Source organism: Psammomys obesus, unplaced genomic scaffold, assembly GCF_907164565.1.
Source record: "Psammomys obesus unplaced genomic scaffold, mPsaObe1.curated_primary_1811, whole genome shotgun sequence".
Lineage (NCBI taxonomy): Eukaryota > Metazoa > Chordata > Mammalia > Rodentia > Muridae > Psammomys > Psammomys obesus.
Window position 1 is genome coordinate 10,168,575 of NW_026585987.1, and position 15,061 is coordinate 10,183,635.

A 15,061-nucleotide genomic window follows, 5' to 3' on the forward strand; every position below is an offset into this window, starting at 1 on the left:
TATATATATATATATATATATATATATATATATATATATATATATATTGTGTATGTATGTATGTCTTAGTTCTATTGCTGTAAAGAGACACCATAACCACGGCAACTCTTACCAAGAAAACCATTTACTTGGGGCTGGCTTACAGGTTCAAAAGTTTAGTCCATTATCATCATGGCAGAGAGCATGGTGGCCTGCAGACATACGTGGTACTGGAAAAGGAGCCAAGAGTTTTACACATGAATGAGCAGGGAGCAAAAAGAGAGAATGAGACACTGGTCCTGACTGAGTTTCTGAAACCTCAAAGCCCAGTGACACACTTCTCCAACAAGGCCACACCTACTCAGGGACACAAGCCCTGACTCTTGCAAACAACTCCTTAGGAGCCTACTGGATGCACATTCAACTACCACAATATGCATTTATATCTTCACAAAAAGTATATTTTCCTGATTGCATAAGACTGTTTACTGTTTGCCCAGAAAGAATATTTTATGCCTTTTTTCTAGTGTTTTTATATGAAAATATCACTAATTTCTACACATCCTGAGTTTTATAAAAGGTGTTTATGCTTATTAGATACAATGTGGTTGCAGATATGACTTACAGAGTGCAAACCCCATCCTTTGAGTATGCTATGTCTAGTTTCATTGCATGCATACTCAAGCACTTAACACTGTTCAGTGAGATAGAACACTAAAACGAAGCTGACTTACTGACATTCATGTATTCCTTGGGCTGATGCTTTTCAATGCTGTATTAATGTTTAATGAAAGCATTACATAAAATTAAACTCTGAAAAAAAACATATTTCTATGTGTCAATAGTGTGCTAACTGCTTTGGAGCTTATGATAGCAACACACAAGATTTTCTCTGCTTTCTGGGGGCCCTGAAAGATCATTGGAAATGCAGTACAGGCATGGGGAACAGATGGAAAACAACAAAACCCAGTGATTAGATGTCTAAAGTAAGGTAAAAAATAGTAAGTGCTGGAGTATTCAGACAGAGACATAAGTGGATAAAAGACATTGAGAAAAAGCTCAAAATAAAAGACCTAATAATAATGATAATAATAAATTTAAGACTTTTGTAAAAAGATAGAAATTAGGATCAGGAAACTAGGAATAAACTTAATATACAGAAAAGATGATGAAATTTACTAGAAAAAAAAGGCTTCATTCTTAAGAAAGTACCAAGTTATATGGTAAGGAGGTAACTCAGGTCTGAAAATGACTGTAATATATGCAAGATAAAAGCAAAAGCATAATTTGAAAGGTATTAGAACTATCACTGCAGTATATGAGGTTTCACAAAATACTCCTTTTTGTTTCTTTTTAAATTTTCTATTAATTACACTTTATTCATTTTGTATCCCCCATAAGTCCCTCCCTCCCCCCCTCCCGATCCCACCCTCCCTCCCCTTTCTTCATGCATGCCACTCCCCAAGTCCACTGATAGGGGAGGTCCTCCTCTCCTTTCTGATCTTAGTCTATCAGTTCTCATCAAAAGTGGCTGCATTGTCCTCTACTGTGGCCTGGTAAGGCTGCTCCACCCTCAGGGGGAGGTGATCAACGAGCAGCCCAATCAGATCATGTCAGAGGCAGTCCCTCTTCCCATTACTAGGTAACCCACTTGGACACTGACCTGCCATGGGCTACATCTGTGCAGGGGTTTTAGGTTATCTCCACGAATAGTCCTTGGTTGGAGTATGAGTCTCTGGGAAGTTCCCTGTGTTCAAATTATCTTGTTCTGTTGCTCTGCTTGTGGAGTTCCCGTCCCCTCCAGCTCTTACTATTTCCCACTTCTTACATAAAATTTCATTCACTCTGTCCATCAGTTGGCCATCAGGCTCAGCATCTGCTTTGACAGTCTATACTGCAGAAGCTTTCAGAGGCCCTCTGTGGCAGGTTCCAAGGTTGTTTCCTGTTTTCTTCTGGCTTTCAGAGGCCCTCTGTAGCAGGTTCCTAGATTGTTTTCTGTTTTCTTTTTCTTCTGATGTCCATCCTCTTTGCCTTTCAGGATGGGGATTGAACATTTTAGTTAGGGTCCTCTCTTTTGCTTAGTTTGTTTAGATGTACAGATTTTAGTGGGTTTATTCTATGTTGTATGTTTATATGAGTGAGTATATACCATGCGTGTCTTTTTGCTTCTGGGACAACTCACTCAGGATGATCCTTTCCAGGTCCCACCATTTACCTGCAAATTTCATGATTTCCTTATTTTTCATTGCTGAGTAATACTCCATTGTATAGATGTACCACAGTTTCTGCATCCATTCTTCAGTTGATGGACATCTGGGTTGTTTCCAGCTTCTGGCTATTACAAATAAAGCTGCTACAAACATAGTTGAGCAAATGTCCTTTTTGTGTACTTGCGCCTGTTTTGGGTATATGCCTCGGAGTGGTATGGCTGGATCTTGAGGAAGCGCTATTCCTAGTTGTCTGAGAAAGCACCAAATTGATTTCCAGAGTGGATGTAGAAGTTTACATTCCCACCAGCAGTGGAGGAGGGTTCCTCTTTCTCCACAAGCTCTCCAGCATGTGTTGTCACTTGAGTTTTTGATCTTGGCCATTCTGATTGGTGTAAGGTGAAATCTCAGGGTTGTTTTGATTTGCATTTCCCTAATGGCTAATGAGGTTGAGCATTTCTTTAAGTGCTTCTCTGCCATTCGATATTCCTCTACAGAGAATTCTCTCTTTAGCTCTGTTCCCTATTTTTTAAGTGGATTACTTGGTTTATTGCTTTTCAGCTTGTTTAGTTCTTTATATATACTGGATATGAGTCCTCTGTCAGATAAAGGGTTGGTGATGATTCTTTCCCAATCTGTAGGCAATCACTTTGTTTTGATGAAGGTGTCCTTTGCTTTACAGAAGCTTTTCAATTTCATGAGGTCCCATTTATTGATTGTTGCTCTTAGAGCCTGTGCTGTTGGTGTTCTGTTCAGGAAGTTTTCTCCTGTACCAATGAGTTCTAGGGTATTCCCCATTTTTTCTAGCAGATTTAATGTGTCTGGTTTTATGTTGAGGTCTTTGATCCACTTGGACTTCAGTTTTGTGCAGGGTGATAAGTATGGATCTATTTTCATTTTTCTACATGTAGACATCCAGTTGGACCAGCACCATTTGTTGAAGATGCTATCTTTTTTCCATTGTATGGTTTTGGCATCTTTGTCAAAAATCAGGTGTCCAGATCTCCATGCTCATGGCTTGGCAGGATTAACATAGTAAAAATTGCCATTTTACCAAAAGCAATCTACAGATTTAATGCAATTCCCATCAAATTGCCAACACAATTCTTTACAGACCTGGAAAGAAAAATTCTCAAATTTGTATGGAATAACAGGAAACCGAGAATTGCTAAAACAATCCTTTACAATAAAAGACCTTCTGGAGGTATCTCCATCCCTGATCTCAAGCTGTACTATAGAGCAACAGTTATAAAAACTGCATGGTACTGGCATAGAAACAGAATGGTGGATCAATGGAACTGAACATAAGACCCAGAAATAAATCCTTTTGTTTCTTACCAAGAAATTTCACTAGGTAAATTCCATTTAACAGCAGTCTTTAACGGAAGGGTACCAGAACTACTCATAGAGCTATATATAACCTCTACCTGGCTTTTGTGTCTAAAACATCCCTCTGACACTGTACCAGAGTTTGTGGAGAGGAATATAGTATGTTCTGTAGAGAATGCAAATGCACAAAGACATACACACACACACCCTAGTTCAGATGAAAGCCATAGTAGAAGGGCTTTGAAGACCATCTCTAATCAACAACACAACACGCTGCGGGATTAATGTACTTTCTTTACCAATGAACCTGACAGAGTTTCATCACAGAGTAATTCTCCCTACATCCTGCAGTGCTCACCAAACACATGACTTCAGGTTTATTTTAAGTCACTAGGACCATAAATATATTTCATGCAGAAATAAGCAATTGAAGTTAATCACATCAGAGCACAACAAAAATCACTGTTTCTCAAAGGACAGTCATGAACACCAGAAGTTTGTAGTCTACCTTCAGTGACATAGACTTTTGTATCATTTCTTGTCATTGCAATATTTTTTTAATTATTTAACGCGGGAAAGGGTTTTTTTTTTCCTCTTGATGGGAAAGCCATCAAATAGAAACACCCAAAATAAATGATTTCTTATACTTTATCTGATGAGCAAATATTTCGTTAACTTTAAGGCTTAGGGAAATGTTTACCATTTTAGTTGGCTAAGGCAGAGTAACGTCTCATAGAACAGCCAACAGTCAGAGAATCAGACAATTTATACTTAATTTAATTTAAGCATAGTCACCTAAATAAAGTTTACAATCATGAGGACAATTTGTATGTGGCAAAAATATGTTTTTCCATAGAGGCATATGAAAATGAACAGCTGAGGTAAACTCTTTCCTATCTGCTACACTTGGGAAAAGCACAAAAATACATTCTAAGATCAATTCTGTGTTTTGAAGAAACTGAGGTCACAAGATTCTTGTCTTGTTTTTTGTTTGTTTGTTTGTTCGTTTTTGTTTTGTCTGTGTGTTATTGTTGTTTTTGGAGGGTTCTATTTGGAATTTTCTCAAAGCCTTCAGAAATCTCCTCCCACAACTTCTCTCTTGGACTGTGTTCCAACAGGGAACTATTGTGAATTGTTGTCTTTGTCAGTTGATTTGTTTATTCAGTTGGTTTGTTGCAATGGATAAGGATATTAGGTACTGGGTTTGAGGATATTTGCTAAAGCAAAAAAAATATTATAATTACAACACAGAACGTTATGGAATTCAGTAAGCCTCACATCTTTTTCTGGGCAACACCAGTATAGCTGACCAGGGGGCTTGCTCTTGACTGAAGAGCACAAAAACAGGACTCTTTTCAAATGTCTTTTAGAGATGGCCTTGTGGGACACAGAATTAGAAAGGAGGAAATGGTAAAGGAATACTCAACAAATGCTTTGGGTTTGTTGTTGCTGGTTTTGTTATTGTTGTTGAAATTTTTATATTTTTATTTTATGTGTATGAGTGTTTTGCCTGCTTGTAGGTCTGTGTACCATGAGTATGCCTGGTGCCCATGGAGGACAGAAGAGGGTGTCAGATCCCATGGAACTGATGTTATAGATGTGAGATACCACGTGGGTTGGGGGACTTGAACCCAGGCCCTCTGGAAGAGCAGCCAGTGCTCTTAACAGCTTAGACATTTCTCCTGTTCTCAGGCCTTGTTTTATATATTTATATATTTACTTTTCCTAAAATATTGGGGTATCTCATTGCATGTGTCTTTGACATAAAAATAATTCTCCTGATGACAGTATTAAATTGATAATACATTTCAAATTTAATAACATATTTTAACCATTAATAGATTTTTAAATTTGTCATAACGAGGACCCAAGCAAGGATGCATAACTCTCACTCAAAAGGGGAGATAGAATAGAGAGGGAGTAATGGGAACAAGGTAGGAGAAGGGGCACAGAGAGTTAAAAGGGTGGAGGTCAGACCTGAGGAGACCAAGGGCAAGAGGACAGAAGGCCTAAAGAGAAAAGATAATCTGAGGGTGGGAACATCTCTGTGACAAGCTGGAGACCTAAGTCAGGGTAGGGTTCTGGGAGGATATGAGGGGGATTCAAAGAATGACTCCTAGTAGCAGAAACCAGAGAGACTGAGGAGGACATCTTCTAACAAGACTAGTCTTCTACAAAAGATAAATTTTATGGGTATTTGTGAACCCATGCATGGCTTGTGAATACAGAGGAACTGTCTTCTCAATTCTTCCTCCAACCACAAGCCTAGGTGATTTGCATTTATGTAGTACTCCTACGTGTCTTCATGCCCTTGTATTTATGAGCTACCTGTCACATGTGCAGGATGGTGCATAGTTATAGCAAAGGATAGGACCATACTCGTCTTTGAAAAGCTAAATTTATAATTTGTAGTTCTAACTTTATCTCAGTGACTAATTATTCTCACTTCCTCTGCCTCCCATCGATGTCATCAGTTATCAATTTATCTACTCATGACAAGCCATGTAAACCTTCTACCTTCTTCTTTCCATCAAGAATTAAAACAAGGGAAGCAAATGCCAGGACAATGGCTGATATCTGGGAGCAAGATCTCATCTAGGAAAGAAGCAGGTTCAAAGAGCAAGAGCAAAGGCATAATGGCATGAGTTTAACCCTTTGTCTTCACCCAAGCTTGCATAAACTTTCCTTGGCTCCTTAGCTTGTCCCTGGTTAATCACAGCTATTCCAGAATAATGAAACACTGACTCATTTCCCAAGAATCTTTTAACCAGAAATGAGTAATGTTTTCAAAAGCTTTTCACTGTCATTATTGAAGTTCTTAATTTAAAAATCAAAATAGTTTAATATTCTTTAAGCTCTTGTTTTGCAAAGGCATATTGCCCTCGCTTTAATGGAGCAGTTTATCGGAGATCAAAGCTAAGTGTGGGACTAATGGGGGATGAACAGTTCATATGGAAAATGAAATTGCCACAGAAACCAAGTTTGCACACTCAGATGAATGATAGTTATTAGCCATGAGCTATGTTAAGTAACACCCTTCCATTCAAGTAAAAGTCTCACCACCGCTCACGGTTCTCACTAAACTTCTTTGATAACAGAGTTCACAGAGCCAAAGCCCACAGAATACCTAAATCTTGGCAACGGGTTTTCACCCAATAAAATATACTGAGAACAGTTTGTGAGAAAGAAAGTAAAGGGCGAATGGTGACAAACAGCAGGCAGGTTCCTATGACCACATCAAAGCCACTTGTATGAATCCACAGTCTTTCCCTGGGGTAAAAACATAGGGAGCAATCACGACCAGCCATCTCTACAGTGGGGAAAAGCCCAGCTTTGAAAATGAAGTAGATCTCTATCAGTCACGTTTGTTACATCCCCAGATCTCCACCAACTTCAATCATGGGAATACTTCTCCATTCAAATGAGAATAACCCTGACAAAACTAACCTTTCTTCTTGATTAGTAGGATTCCTAGGAACGCACGGAAATGGTCTAGTTAGCATTGGTTACTTGTGTCCATAAGAGACTTTATTGCATAGGTGGCGGCTTACAGGATGACTCCCAAACTGCTAAGTTATGAAATTCCAAGTCGTTGCTTAAAGCAGAACTTTTCAACTTATAGGTCACAACCCTTTTGGCACACCTCTGTCTCCAAAAATATGTACATCATGATTCATAACATTAGCAAAATTACAGTTATGGAGCAGCAACAAAAAATAATTTTATGGTTGAGGGTCACCACAGTATGAGGAACCATATTAAAGGGTTGCAGCATTAGGAAGGTTGAGAACCACTGGCTTAAAGCACTTTATGACCTTCCAGAAGCACTTCTGTTGGCTTCTCTAATTCTCCTCTCTATAGCTTTCCTGTAAACTAAATGCATCAGCCTGTCCTGACTATCTGTGATCTGTCTCTCTCCTTCCTCCCTCCTTCTCCTCATCTTCCTCCTTTTTCTTTCTCTTTCTGTCTCTCTCTCTATCTCTCCCCCTCTCTCTTCCCTCCTCACACATACGCATATTTTTATGCTTGCCCACGATAATGCTTAGTAAACAGCAATAGTCCTATCCAAGAATGCTAACTCCATAAAAATGGGTGTCTTTTACTGTTTCACCTGAAAGTAATAAAACTATTAATGATTAAAGCATACTGTGAATGACTCATTTAATGCAAAATGAAAGCTCTAAAGTAGGATCGGAGGAACAAAAAACAAATGTAAGACAGAGAAAACAAGAAGTGAAATAGCGAATGTGAATTCAGTTACTTGAGTAATCCCATTAAGTGTGAATAAATTAAAAAAATCAAAGCTACTAAGGCTTGAAAAACAGACCTCCTCTAGGTACAGAGTACAGAAGACACACTCACTGTACGTTCAGAGACACATGAGGGTGAATGGGAAAGAAAGAGAAAAATATACAAACAGCAAGCACAGGAAAGCTGGAATACTTAGGGAGGGACAGGGAGGAGATGAAGGAGGAAGAACGGGGTTGGAAGGGAATGAGGGAGGGGGCTATGGCTGGGATACAAAGTAAATAAGCTGTGATTAATATAAAAAATAAAAATTATATAAAAAAGAAAGCCAGAATAGTTCTATTAAGTCATTCAAAATGGGCTTAAAATTAAAGTCACAGAGATCAGAGTAAGCATTAAAATGATAGGATGGTTGACCCATCAGAAAGTTAGAATAATCGGGAACAAGTAGGCTTTGAATGAAGCACAAAAGCAGTTTAACATTTTAAAAGGAGAGCTGAATGATACTGAGAGTTATTTATTTTTAGAAGTATATAAAAAGTAAAGTGGTTGGGGAAAAGTAAGAATGGAACCCTAGAAATCAGCCTCTGACGTCTGCAAAGTCCTCTGACCAATCACAGTAAAATTTGCATCTCTTTTATAGGCATATCAGAGTTTTCCCAGGATCCACCATATGATAGATGTGTTCAAAGAAGCGTCAATAAATGGAAAAGGACTGAAATTATGTAAAATGAATGCTGCACAACAGAGGGATGTAAATAGAAATCAACAGTAGAAGGAAGTTTGCAAATATGTGGAAACCAAACAATACTTTTCTGAACAATCAACAGATCAAAAGTAAATTCACACAGAAATACTAAAATCTTTCAGATAAATGAAAGTGTAGCTAATCAAAACTGTGGGACCCAGTGAAGGCACTGTTTGGAAGAAAATAAATAACTAGAAATGTTTTCTTTTTTTTTTATTTCATTGTCCAAGTTGCTTTATTAGTCCTTTCTTATTTAATTTATTTTTATTTATTACAGTTTATTCACTTTTTTATCCCAGCTGTAGTCACTCTCTTTTCCCCTCCCAATCCCACCATTCCTCCTTCCCTCTTGTCTTCCCATGTCCCCTCCCCCAGGCAACTGACAGGGGAGATCCCCTACCATCTGAAATATTTCCAATGTTATTTAAAAGGAGAGAAGAAAACTGAACTCAGCTTTAAAGAGGAAACTAGGTAAAGCTGAAGCAGAGGGAGGAAACAGGCAACGGTTGGAAGCTGGTGAATCTGGGAATGACAATGCAGAAAAAAAAAACCAATAATATTAAAAACAATCCTCTAAAAACACTTCAAGCTGATTTCAGTTATTCATCTAAAAAGATTTCATTGATTTCTAGATTTCTGACCAAGAAAATGGCAGCAGGTTCAGACTGCTGATGTCAGGAACAAAAGAGGACATCTCATCACAAAGCCCTCAACATTACAGACTAATAGCAGGCAATGTGGTGAGCTACACCACTATGTAAACAGCTAGAGTGAAACACACAAACTCTTTGAATGACACAGCTTTCTAAACCCCCTCAAGAGGACAGAGACATTTCAACATACATAGATACTAAAAATACTTAATGATCTTTAAACTTCCCATAAATAAAATGATGAATTTCCTTCTGGATTCTAAATATTTAAATAAATAATATCCAGCCTTTGTGAACTCTTCAAAGTAAAAGATTCTTTGTCAACTAACTCTGCTAGACCAGTATTATCCTCATATCAAAATCAGGCAAAGATATTAAAAGAAAAGAAAAATATAGGCCAATGTATCCTATATACACAGACTCAAACCTCTACAGAAAATGCTATCATACTCTAACTAACAGGCATTAATCCTAAGGATATCTACTTGGCTTCACCATCAAAATTTATCAATAAAATATGCTATGTATTATATCAATACAATGAAAGACAAAACCATGTTATCATAGTTTCCTTTAATAATTTCATCTGTTTACTTTTTGTGGGAGGTGGCATATGTGTGTGATTGATGTACACACATATCCATGAACACCTACCTGTATATGGAGGTCAGAAGAGGAAGACATGTGCTGCGCTATTATTCTCAGCCTTATTCCTTTGAGAGAGACTCTCTCACTAGAGCTCAGTTCCTTTAGACTGGCTGGCAAGAGAACCCCTAGGGATCCTCCTGTCTTCCCGAACAGCTCTGGAGTTCTGGGCACACAAGTGGTCTTCCCTTGTCTTTTCTATGTGGCCACTGGAACTTGACCTGACAAGATTGTTGTTGGTATTTCGGCTTACAGTACTCAGAACAATTAGGCAAGCAGAAAGGAAAGTGGAACCACTGAAACTGAAAAAGAAGAGGTAAAACTATCTCTAATATAGAATTATTATCTTTTATTGAAAATAGATTATTTTCATACAGCGTATTTTATTACAGTTTCCTCTTCCCCAACTCCTCCAACCTTCCCCACATCTCCCCTCCTATCCAAATCCACATCCTTTCTGTCTCTCCTTAGAAAACTGTTATTGGTTTTCTATACAATACCTCCAATGACCCATAGATTTAGCTGTCCCTTCTGGCATTACCTCTCTTGCCCCTGTTCCCTCCACTCCCTTTTGATCCTCCCATTCCTGCTCCATCATTTATGCACACAAATTCTATTTTCCCTTTCCTAGGGAGATCTGTTGGTGCCCCCTAATCTCTTACTGTATACTTAACCTCTGTGGTTATATGGACTGTAGCTTGTTTATCAAAGACTCAAGAGCTAACATCCACCTGTAAGTGAGTACACACCATATTTGTCTTTCTGGGTCTTAGTTTCCTCACTCAAGATGACTTTTTTCAAATTCATCCATTTATTGGTGAATTTCATGATTTCATTTTTTTAACCTCTGAATAATATTCCATTGTGTAAATATTCTACTACATTTTCTTCATTCATTCATCCATTAACAAACATCTAGACTGTTTCCAATTTCTAGCTATTATGAAAAGAGAAGCAATGAACATAGTTGACGAAGTGTCTCTGTAATAGGGTGAAGTGTCCTTTGGCTATATGCTGAAGAGTGGTGTAGCTGGATCTTGAGATAGACCTATTCCCAGCTTCCTGAGGACCTGACACGCTGATTTCAATGGTGGCTGTACAAGTTAGCATTCCTGTCAGCAATGGATGAGTGTCTCCCTTGCACTGCATTGTCGCCAACATATAGAGAACATTCTTAGAAAAGTCAGAAGACTTGTTTTGGCTAACAGCTATAACCTCACTATGTGGCAGAGTACAAAATCAATATATAAAAGCAAAAGTGTTCCAACGTGTTTGTACCCATTGGTAATGAATAAATGAAGATTAAAAAAAACATTTCATGTTCTGTGTTTATATGAGTGAGTATATACCATGCGTGTCTTTTTGCTTCTGGGACAACTCACTCAGGATGATCCTTTCCAGGTCCCACCATTTACCTGCAAATTTCATGATTTCCTTATTTTTCATTGCTGAGTAATACTCCATTGTATAGATGTACCACAGTTTCTGCATCCATTCTTCAGTTGAGGGGCATCTGGGTTGTTTCCAGCTTCTGGCTATTACAAATAAAGCTGCTACAAACATGGTTGAGCAAATGTCCTTTTTGTGTACTTGAGCCTCTTTTGGATATATGCCTAGGAGTGGTATGGCTGGATCTTGAGGAAGCGCTATTCCTAGTTGTCTGAGAAAGCACTAGATTGATTTCCAGAGTGGTTGTACAAGTTTACATTCCCACCAGCAGTGGAGAAGGGTTCCCCTTTCTCCACAACCTCTCCAGCATGTGTTGTCCCTTGAGTTTTTCATCTTGGCCATTCTGATGGGTGTAAGGTGAAATCTCAGGGTTGTTTTGATTTGCATTTCCCTAATGGCCAATGAGGTTGAGCATTTCTTTAAGTGCTTCTCTGCCATTCTATATTCCTCTACAGAGAATTCTCTCTTTAGCCCTGTTCCCCATTTTTTAAGTGGATTACTTGGTTTGTTGCTTTTCAGCTTGTTTAGTTCTTTATATATATTGGATATGAGTCCTCTGTCAGATAAAGGGTTGGTGATGATTCTTTCCCAATCTGTAGGCAGTCGCTTTGTTTTGATGACGGTGTCCTTTGCTTTACAGAAGCTTTTCAATTTCATGAGGTCCCATTTATTGATTGTTGCTCTTAAACCCACTAAAATCTGTACATCTAAACAAACTAAGCAAAAGAGAAGACCCTAACTAAAATGTTCAATCCCCATCCTGAAAGGCAAAGAGGATGGACATCAGAAGAAAAAGAAAATAGGAAACAACCTCGGAACCTGCTACAGAGGGCCTCTGAAAGCCTCTGCAGTATAGACTGTCAAAGCAGATGCTGAGCCTGATGGACAACTGATGGGCAGAGTGAATGGAATTTTATGTAAGAAGTGGAAAATAGTAAGAGCTGGAGGGGACGGGAACTCTACAAGCAGAGCAACAGAACAAGATAATTTGAACACAGGGAACTTCCCAGAGACTCATACTCCAACCAAGGACTATTCGTGGAGATAACCTAGAACCCCTGCACAGATGTAGCCCATGGCAGTTCAGTGTCCAAGTGGGTTACATAGTAATGGGAAGAGGGACTGCTTCTGACATAATCTGATTGGGCCTCCCCCTGAGGGGGGAGCAGCCTTACCAGGCCACAGTACAGGACAATGCAGCCACTTTTGATGAGAACTGATAGACTAAGATCAGAAAGGAGAGGAGAACCTCCCCTATCAGTGGACTTGGGGAGTGGCATGCATGCAGAAAGGGGAGGGAGGGTGGGATCAGGAGGGGAGGAGGGAGGGGCTTATGGGGGGATACAAAATGAATAAAGTGTAATTAATAAAATAAAAAATGCAAAAAAAAGATATACTCCCAAAAGAAAAAAAAAGTAAAAAAAAAAAAAAAAACATTTCATTTATAACAACAATCAAAAGAATAAAATGCTAAGGAGTAAAAGTAATAGAGTATGTAAAATCTTTAAAGAATTAAAAAAATCATTGAAAAAACTTTGATCATCTCCCCCTGAGGGGCATGGGGAGCCTTCCCAGGTCACAGAGGAAGACAATGCAGCCAGTCCTGATGAGACCTGATAGGGTAGGGTCAAATGGAAGAGGAGGAGGACCTCCCCTATCAGTGGACTAGGGAAGGAGCATGGGAGGAGAAGAAAGAGGGAGGGCATGATTGGGAAGGGATGAGGGAGGGGGCTACAGTTGGGATACAAAGTGAATAAATTGCAATAAAAAAAATTTAACTTTAAAGCCTTTAAATAAATGCAAACATATTTGCATTCATTAATGGAATACTTAGTGGTATTTGCATAGCAATACTTCTTAAATTGTTCTATAAAATCCATGTAAATTTTCTAAAAAATATCAGGGAAATGTGTGTATCTGTGTCTGTGTGTCTGTGTCTATGTCTGTGTGTATGCACTGGATGTGTCTTGTGTGTGCTGTACGTCTGTGTTTGTGTGTGTGCTGTGTGTTTGTGTCTGTGTGTGTATTGTGTGTTTCTGTGTGTGTGCTCTGTGTTTGTGTATGTGTGTGTGCTGTCTGTGTGTATCTCTCTGTTTGTGTGTCTGTATGTGTGTCTGCCTATGTGTATGTCTGTGTATCAGTATTTCTGTTTGTGTGTGTGTCTGTGTGTCAGTGTGTATGTCTATGTGTACTTCAGTATGTGCCTCTGTGTGTGTGAGTGTGTGTGTGTGTCTCAGTTTCTGCAGTGCTGGGGATAAAGCCTAGGACCTCACACTTGTATTGTGAAAACTGCTACTATAGTCAAGAAGATATTGTACTAACATAAGGCTAGACATATAGATTAGAAACAAAAATCATTAAGATTGTAATTATTATACTTAACAACTTTAATGGTATTATTAAAAATAAATTCACATATCTCTTGTCAATTGATTTTCAACAGAGTACCATGAAAATTCAGTGGGCAAACTGTCACTGTAATAAATGGTGTTAGAGGAACTAAGCCATCCACACATAAAGGAAATAAGTTTAATGCTTATGCTATGTACAAAAAAATCTCTGAAGGAATATTAAACCTAAATGTGAGAAGTATGACATCAAGTAAACACAGGAATAAACCTCAAAGACGTTAAGTTAAGTAAAACTTAGTTTGATATGATATCCCAAGTATAACCAACTGAAGAAAAGTTTTCTCAGTCCTCATTCACTGTTGTTAGACCTACAAACTATGTGGCTACTCTGGAAATCTGCATGGAGAATTCTCAAAAAGGTAGGCATAAATCTACCATATGACCCAGCTAAACTACCCTTTGGCATATGTCCACAAATATTTGCTCAGTCATGTTTATTGTTGCTCTATTCACACTAGCTAGAAAATAGAAACAACCTAATAGCAATGACCAATGAATAATGAAAATGTGGTACATATACTTTATGGAAAACTATTCAACTGAAAACTAGCTTTCATGGTACCACGGGTTTCCGTGCAAGCTTCCAAAGGAGGGAGGTAACCAAGAGTCCTACCCAGCTATGATGCTATGAACCATAACAATGACTGGCATGGCACAATAACCACAAGAGTTCAGTCGTGGCCCACACTCCTTAGCAGTAACCAACAGCTCTTAATTGCAATTAAGACCCACTTAACAAGAGGGAAATAGTGGCTGGTGCTGGAAGCATAGCCAACAACCCCAGGCTACTGAAGGCACGGATCTCAGAAGAGAAGTTATAGCCACCACTTTACTAGGTCAGCATAATCCCTAACTACATTCTGAATATTCATCTTATACCAGCAGGTAAGTTTAGCTCTCATACCTCATCAAAGAAACTCCTCTTTGGAACAGAAGGAAACCATTACAAGAATTCAAAATGCAGAGCTGTGGAACCCTATCCCAATGGATATATCTACAATGCGATTCCCAAGTCTAAGGCTCAGGAAACATTTCAGAAGAGAGGGCAGAAAGATTGTAAAATACCAGAGGAAAAGGGAGTTCGCTGTGATATTGAATTTCCTGGTAATGTCAGAAGCTACCCCATAGAGTCTCACCCACATGAGTGCCAAACCATGAGCTGAACAAGAAAAACAACAATACATGTGTGAACATGGAGGTAGTAAGCCAGGAGGCTTCAGCCCTAACCAAAGAACTATGGGTAACTAAGGAATGCTGAGAGTGGGGGGAAAAATGTCTCCCCAGGGAAGAGCACACAAGTTGATTATCCTAAACTAAGTGGTCAGCCCTAGAAACATATACGAGTAGCATTACACAGATTGAGCATATTGTAGTGTGTGTGTGTGTGTGTGT